Genomic DNA, 9259 nt, shown 5'->3' with positions numbered 1-9259 from the left:
AATACTTATATACACAATTACACAATTAAAGTATTCATAGAACAAAAACTACAGTAAGTTCAAGGGGAAAAAATAAGAAACTCACTAATAATAGATTATTCTAACATATTTCCCTTAATCCAAAAATGGTCAAGTAGAGAAACATGAAGTCATTGCAGAAAAGATATAAACAACATAATCTCAAAAGTGATGTTATAAAAAGACATTCTGAATTGTGATTTTTAATAGACAAGATACTTATTTTTCAGAAGAACATGGAACATTCACAACTGATTCTGAAGCTGTTAAAGAAATCTTGAGCCCACATGGAAATACAGATTAAATTGCCAAATTTGATGAAGATGATAATGAAAACACAATATATCAGAATCTGGTTAAAACAACAGTCAGAGCATCTGCCTTTAGCTCGGGTCATGATCTCAGAGTGTTGGGATAGAGTCCTGCAATGGACTCCTTGCTCGTCGGGGTGCCTGCTTCTCTCTCTGCCTACTCTTCCCACTGCTTGCGCTCTCTCTCTCTCTCTCCGATAAATAAGTAAATGGAGTCTTTAAAAAAATAAAAAGTACGATTGCTGGGTTGTAGGGTAGCTCTACTTTCAATTTTTTGAAGAACCTCCATACTGTTTGCCAGAGTGGCTGCACCAGCCTCTTAATCTCTGGAAACAAACTGAGGGTTGCTGGGGTGGAGGGAGAGGAATAGGGTGGCTGGTTGATGGACATTGGGGAGGGTATGTGCTGTGGTGAGTGCTGTGAATTGTGTAAGACTGACAATTTACAGACCTGTACCCCTGAAACAAATAATGCATTATATGTTAATAAATAAAAGATAAAAATAAAAAGGAAAACAACAGAGAATATTTTGAGGCATTAAGTATCTATATAAGGGGTGGGCAGTGGGCAAAATGACTAAAGAGGTCAAAAAGTACAGATTTCTATTCAAAAATGAGGATATAATGTTGAAAATGGTGACTATATTTCATAATCCTGTATTTCATATTGAAAGGTACTACCAGAGTAGATCTTAAGATTATCACCGCAAAACAAATTTTGTACCTATATATGTTGACAGATGTTAACTAGAAATACTGTGGTAGTCATTTCACAAAATAAATATAGAATCATTATGGTGTACACTTGAAACCAACATATTATATGTCAATTATATATAAATAAAGAAGAAAAAATGGGTAGATGTGGTCAAAATGTACAAACTTCCAGTTACAAGGTTAATCAGTTCTGCAGGGAGGAGGAATTAAGATGATGGAGAAGTAGCGGGACCCCAAGTTTATCTCATCCCTTGCTCAGTTGGCAAAGTAGGGCAGAATCTCAGGTGTGACACCATGGTCTGAGGATTCCCAGGGTTGCAAGAATAACGGGTGGCATTGTTCCCAGGCATAGGAGTGTGGAAACCGGCTGAGAACAGTGACACTAGGTGCAGGCTTTCTACTTTGTATTGTCATAAACTGTGAACCGCTGAGTGGTGGTGTGACTGCTTTCTGGTTCAGGCCTGGTAAATGGCGGAAGTGGGGTGAGACCTTCCCCAGGAGGAATAGCGTGGATCTGTGCCATGGTAGGGCCTAAAATTTGGAGTTTTGAAACGCAGACATGCACCTCAGATTAAAAAACAAAACAAAACAAAACAAGAACAAAAACAAAAACAAAAACTTCACACAGGCAGGATGAACACAGGGCCCTGACGGAAACCAGGGAGACAAGAGTGACTGATTTCTCTTTTGTGAGGGCTCACTGAAAAGTGTAGGTGGAGCCGCGAATTTCCGCCTCTGGGCTAGAGTGTGGAGTGTTGCCATATTCACCCTGCCCATCAGTGCAGAAAGGCTTCAGGGACCAAACAGTGCCACCTAGTGGATTCCCAAGCCACTTACACCAAGCCTTGCCTCCCTGCATCCTGGAGGGGCATATGGAATAGAGAAAAATCACCTGAGAATCAGCGCAACAGGCCCCTCTCCCGGAAGTCACAAAGGTGACTTCCCGGAAGTCACCAGCACAAACAACTGGCTTGCACCAAGTTTACTGATCATAGAGGGCTGCAAAGCTTCAGCTCTAGAGGAAAGTGGGATCTACCCTCCTGCGTACTTTTATTCTTTATTAATTATTTTTTTCATTTATTTTCTTATTTTTTCCAATTATTTTTATTTTTATATATTTATATGTTTTTTATTTTTGTTTGCTTTCATTGTAGTTTATTTTATCTTTGGACATATTTTTTTTTCTTTCTTTCTTACTTTAGGATTTAACAAGCAGACCAAAATACATCCAGGACCTCGATTTTTTTGTATTTTGTTGTTGTTCTTTTTTCTTTTTTCTTTTTCTTTCTTCTTTTCTGGACAAGATGACAAGATGGAGAAATTCACCTCAAGAGAAAGAATAGGAGGTAGTACTCACAGCCAAGGATTTAATCAATATGGTTATAAGCAAGATATCTAAACTACAATTTAAAACAATGATTATAAGGATACTGGCTGGACTTGAAAAAGGCATAGAAGACACTAGAGAATCTCTTACTATAGACATAAAAATACCAAAATCTAGTCAGGCCGAAATTAAAAATGCCTTAACTCAGATGCAGTCCCAAGTGGAGCCATAAACATGAGGATGGACAAAGCAGAGGACCTAATCAGTGATATAGAAGATAAAATTATGGAAAATATGAAACTGAAAAGCAGAGAAAAAGGACACCAGTAGATCATGAAGGTAGACTTAAGGAATCCGGTGATTTTATAAAACAAAATAATATCTGTATCATAGAAGAAGAGTGGGAAAAAGGGACAGAAGGTTTATTTGAACAAATTATAGCTGAGAATTTCCATACCCAGGGATGGAAACAGGCATTCAAATCTAAGAGGCACAGAGAACTACCCTCGATATCAACAAAAACAGGTCAACACAATGACATATCACAGTGAAACTTGCAAAATTCAAAGACAAAGAATTTTGAAAGCAGCTCAGGAGAAAAGGTCCTTAACATACAAGGATAGACACATAAAGCTGAGAGCAGACATATCTACAGAGACCTTGCAAGCCAGAAAGGACCGGCATGATATATTCAATGTACTAAATGGGAAAAATATGAAGCCAAGAATACTTTATCCAGCAAGACTGTCATTCAGAATAGAAGGAGATAAATAGTTTCCAAGACAAACAAAAACTAAAGAAGTTCATGACCACTACACCAGCTCTGAAGACATATTAAAGGGAAAGAGAGACCAAAAGCAGCAAAGAATAGAGAGGAACAGAGACAATTTACAGGAACAATGATTTTACAGGTGATACAATGGCACTAAATTCATACATTTCAATAATTACTCTGAATGTAAATGGACTAAATGTTCCAACCAAAATATATATGGTATCAGAATGGATTTTAAAAAGACCCATTGATATGCTACTTATAAGAGACTCATTTTAGATCCAAAGACACCTCCAGATTGAAAGTGAGGGGGTGGAAAACCATTTATCATGCTAATGGACATCAAAAGAAAGCTGAGGTAGCCATCCTTACATCAGACAAATTAGATTTTAAACCAAAGACTGTGATAAGAGATGAAGAGGGACACTATATCATAATAAAAAGGTCTATCCAACAAGAAGATCTAACAATTGTAAATATTTATACCCCTTAACTGGGAGCATCCAATTATATAAACCAATTAATAACAAATTTAAAAAGCACATTGATAATAATACAATAATAGTAGGGGACTTTAACATCCCACTCCCAGCAATGGACCCATCATCTAAGCAGATCAACAAGGAAACAAGTGTTTTGAATGATGCACTGGACCAGATGGATTTCACAGATATATTCAGAGAATTTCATCCTAAATCAGCAGAATACACATTCTTTTCAAATGCAAATGCAACATTCTCTAGAATAGATCACATTCTGGATCACAAATAAGGCCTCAGCCAGTACAAAAAGATTTGAGATCATAGCATGCATATTTTCAGCCACACTGTTATGAAACTTGAAGTCAACCACAAGAAAAAATTGGGAAGAATCACAAGTACATGGAGGTTAAAGAACATCCAATGAAGAATGAATGGGTTAACCAGGAAATTAAAGAAGAAATAAAAAAAATACATGAAAGCAAATGAAAATGAAAATACGACAATCCAAAACTTCTGGGATGTAGTAAAGGTGGTCCTAAGAGGGAAGTATATAGAAATATAGAACTTCCTCAAGAAGCAAGAAGCAAGAAAAGTCTCAAATACACAAATTAACCTTACACTTAGGGGAGCTTGAAAAAGAACAAATAAAGCCTAAATCCAGCAGGAGAAGGGAAATAATAAAAGAATAGAGCAGAAATCAAAGACATAGAAATAAAAAAAAAACAGTAGAACAGATGAACTGTTCTAGGAGCTGGTTCTTTGGAAGAATTAACAATATTGATAAACCCATAGCCATATGTATCAAAAAGAAAAGAGAAAGGACCCAAATAATAAAATCATGAATGAAAGAAGAGAGATCACAATCAACACCAAAGAAATGCAAACAATTATAAGAGAATATTATAAGCAATTATACGCCAACAAATTAGGCAATCTGGAAGAAACAGATAATTGAATTCTTAGAAATATATATAAGCTACCAAAACTATCAGTTGCACAGTTCTGAAAAGGTACATTCTCTCAGCGACCAACACCACAGCTTTACTCAGATGCACAAAAAGCTCTGCCTGGAATGTAAATATCCATGAATTCCCCCACACATGTGTGACACCTCTTGCATGCATGGATGCATACATCTATCCATTCACGCACCCAGTTAACAGGAACTAAGAAAAACTCTACACCATCACTTTAATTAAGTTTCGGTTTCCTCCAGAATGGAAACAAAGAAGTAAAGTGTGAAAAGGTTGGGTTGTTAATTCGAGGTTAAATCGAGTATGAGATGGTGCCTTCCCATTAAGATTTCAACATGCTTAGATCTCTTAAGATTAAGGATTTCAAAATATGCCTTAATGTCCTGTCCTTAACAGTAAAAATAGTTTGAAAAAAATAACAATAACCACCCTAAAAACCTAAACACCTAAAAAAAAATACAGAATGACTCTAACTATGCCTAAAAAAATGATAGGTGTAAAAGAAGACTGGGATATACTATGAAGTCTGGAGACTGGATTATACTATGGGGTCTGGAAACAGCTGGGGGCAAAGGTACCTGGCTGGCTCAGTCAGAAGATTATGTGACACTTGGATCTCAGAGTTATGAGTTTGAGGACAGTGTTGGGTATAGAAATTACTAAAAGAAAAATAAGCTTAAAAAGAAAAAACACCTGTTGGCAGTGACATGTTTGGCAGTCTGTAGCAGGTGTGCAAAGGGCAGTGCAGGGCAGAAAAGGACATACATAACTAAGAGAGGATGGGGACTTGGAGTGGAGTTCAGGCAGCTGTGGTCTGTGTCATGTACAGGAGATGACAAACAGGAATTGTGAGTTGGTCTGGGAAGCCTACAAAGATGGGGTAATGGAAAGTGAACACCCTGTTTTCTAGTAGGGACTCTGTATAGTCCATCAGTTGGCAGTAATGAGGGAAGAGATAAATCAGTGAGCACCATGTAGTCTGGGGTTAGTGGAAAATGAATCTGCTTTAATACACTTATGAATTTTCCTAGTAGGATTGGTATCATAGTAAGCAAACCATTTTTCCCTGATATTTAAAAAAATTTTAGATAATCTGAATTGTGAACGCTATTAGACAATACACTTAACAGTAGCCAGTCACCTTGTGAGCACATGAATCAGATCTTGTTGCTCCCATACTGCAACTCTCCAAACTCAGAATGACTCCAATCTCTATACCCAGCCCCAGATATGTGGCTTCTGTCTGTCCTTCAATCTCATCTCTTACGATTGGCACTTTATCTGGTCAGACTCCAACCACTTGAGTTCATCATCTGCTCCTGGAACTAGTGCCACACACATCACAAACTAAAATACCAGCCCAGGCCTGGTTTCCTCTTGCTCAGGACTCAGTTCAAATGTCACTACCTGAGACAGAGCTTCAATGACAACACCATCTATAATACTCCCTGTCCCCATCATTTCCTACTCAATGGATACATTTATTTTCTTTAAAGAACTTGTTCCCCTATGACATTCTCCTGCCTATTAACTTGCTTACCTGCTTATTGCCAGTTTTCTCAAGTTAGAAACAAAGCACCAGGGATGCTGCCTTGTTTTGTTCAGTGTGAGCATCCGTGGCAAGTGGCTACTTCAATGGCTGTTATAGATTGAATTGCATCACCCCCCAAAAGATATGCTAACTCTGAACCACCAGTACCTCAGAAAATAGCCACATTTGAAATTAGGGTTGGTACAGATGTAATTGGTTAAGATGGTATCATACTGGAGTAGTGTCTGTCCTCAAACAAATGTGACTGGTGTCCTTGTAAGAAGACAGCCATGTGAAGACAAAACAGGGACAGCAGTCTATGATGATGAAGACAGTGATTGGAGCCAAACATCTGCAAGCCAATAAATGTAGCGATTGCCAGCAAACCACCAGAACCTAGGAAGGGGCATGGATGGTCCCCAAAAGGAAATATGGCCCTAAAAATACTTTGATCATGGCTAACTTCCAGAACTGTGAGAAAGTAAATTTCTATGGTTTAAGCTACCCAGTTTGTGATACTAGTTACACGAGCCTTAAGAAACCACGGCAGTCCCTCCCAAATAAACACTGAATAGTATGACTGAAAAGAAAAATTGTTGCCTTTCTGATCTGCTGGGAGCACGCACAAATATCTAAAGCTGAGCTTCAAGAGAAACCAACATCAAAATAAGACATTAAATGATTCAAAAATTTAAGACGCACTTGTTGCAAATTCACAGAAGTGCTGTTCAATCTTGGGTAAATACCATAAAACACAGGAGAAATCATTCTCACTCCACCTCCTTGTTTTAGATATATCAGACCTAGGGTTGGCCCCTGTACCTGCTATTTTAACAAGCACTCCATGCCAACTTGATGAGGGTGGTTATATAGACCATACTTGGAAAATTCCTGATCTAAACATTTCTGTACCATTAATTTAATGCCTACCATGCAGAGTTCTGTGATATGTGGGATATCTCTGTTAATAAATTACTCAAAAAGGCACTGGTCCTCCTCTCCCACCTATAACCACAGATTCCTTTCTCATGTGGGATCTCACTTAAGTCCACAATATTCCTGGGTGATTGGGAGAATTGGGTATTATTATTCTGTTATATAAAAGACACTGGAGGAAGGGTAGTGACTTACCTTAAGTATTCCAATGATGGGACTCTGATCTGGCCACTCTTGCTCCAGCAACTTGTCTAGAACCCTGGACATCACACCTGGTTCTTCTCTATTGCTTCCTTTTTCTGGGCCTCGGAGTCCACACACTTCTCTGCTGTTCCACTAGAAGGAAGAGGCAGGGGATCAGAGAGCACATGGAACAGAGAGGAAAGAGGAACGTAGACCTAATGAAAGGCAGCGGAAAGGGGTGAGAAGATGTGCTTGTCTGTGTCTACTCAGGTCACTGGAAGCTGTGCAGTGATGCTGTGCCTCTTCCCCATCTCCATCCCACAACCCCCTCTCACACACAGCAGCGACACTGAAGCTCTCACATCATGGAGATGGGGGCTCATCCCTGCTCGCTGTTCCATGTCCAAGTATTCTCTCTGGTACTCAAGCTATCAAATTAAGACAGAAGCAACATTACATTCTTTCTGTATTTGGGGAAATAATCCATTTTGCAGAACAAAGTACATACTGAAAGTATTTTGGGAGGTGACAAATAGGCACAGAACCTAATTTGAAGGGGTAAACACTGGTCAATTCAGTAACAATGTTCGCATCAAATTATATAATTATACTGTCAAATGGTAAGTCTTTGAGCAAAATAAAAACCTATGAGTCATACTAATAAAATAAGTACATAAATAAATAAATAAATAAGATGGAAAAGCTCTTGCTAACATTTTAATGACAATTTATAAATCTAGAAGGAATGAGAATTATAAGGTTAACATGTAAAAGCTATCATGGTAATGAGTGATTCAGGCAAGAATCACAAATGCAGTTTAACTCTATATGAAATCCCCCAGTAATTACGGAGTCACCATAGTAACCCCATTGTCCAAGGAAAGCTGGGAAAAAACAAACAGGATCTATCCTGACTTGTCTCCTAACATGTGCTAGGAACTAAGGAGGACTGACATAACTTACGGTAATTCACTTCACATATTCCTCACAAGAAATATTCCTCACAGCGTGTCACACACACACACACACACACACACACACACACACACACATATTCACATGTGCTCACTCCCTCTTTTTCTTACCACCCAAGATCCAAGGAATTCATTGAGGTGGATTTGTTTGGGGATAAAGAAGGAAAACTCCACAACTCAATTTAAACTAAAGTTAAAAGCCACTCAACTATTTCATATTAGTAAGTAATTTTCTTAAGATGACCTGTAGAATTTCCCATGGGAAATTTGATTCCCTAGGATCAGTATACTGTCAATCACATCCAAGGTCAATAAGGCAATCTAGGCAAAACAAATATGATGATGAATTTTGTGTGTCCACTTGGTGGGGCCACAGGGCCCAGATATTTCATCAAACATTACACTGGATATTTCTGTGAGAGTGTTTCTGAATGTGACTTACACTGAAATGGGTAGTCTTTGAATAAAGCAATTAGCTCTCCATAATGTGTGTCAGCTTCATCTAATCAGGTGAAGGGCATGAACAGAACAGAGGGCTGATCACCCCTGATCTAGAGAGAATTTTGCCAGTAGACTGCCTTTGGCATCATCTACAACATCAGTACCTTGTGGCTCTCTAACAGACTGCCTTCAGACTCCAATTGTAACTCTTTCCCAAGTCTTCAGCCTGTCAGATTGCCCCATTAGATTCTGCCAAGTCTCCAAAATCTCATGAGTCAATTCCTGAAAATATCTATCTATCTATCTATCTATCTATCTATAACCACTCTATGTTCTATTCCTCTGGAGAGCCTGACTAATATAGGTGTTAAACATCAAGTATCTTTTCCATCTTTAAGTAACTCGTGCTTTCAACCAAAACCATTACCCAGCAACATTTCCCTACTGCAAGTTCCATGAAAATATAATGACTAAAAAGTGTAATGCAAAAGACTGCCATTATAATAGTATCAAAAGTATGAACTACGTAGAGAAAACTATGCATGTCCACATGTACAAGGCCTGTATTGTGACCCCTGCAAAACATCAGCT

This window comes from Martes martes (genome assembly GCF_963455335.1).
Source record: "Martes martes genome assembly, contig: scaffold_95, whole genome shotgun sequence".
In the NCBI taxonomy this organism is placed as follows: domain Eukaryota; kingdom Metazoa; phylum Chordata; class Mammalia; order Carnivora; family Mustelidae; genus Martes; species Martes martes.
Note: the sequence above shows the minus strand (reverse complement) of the source record.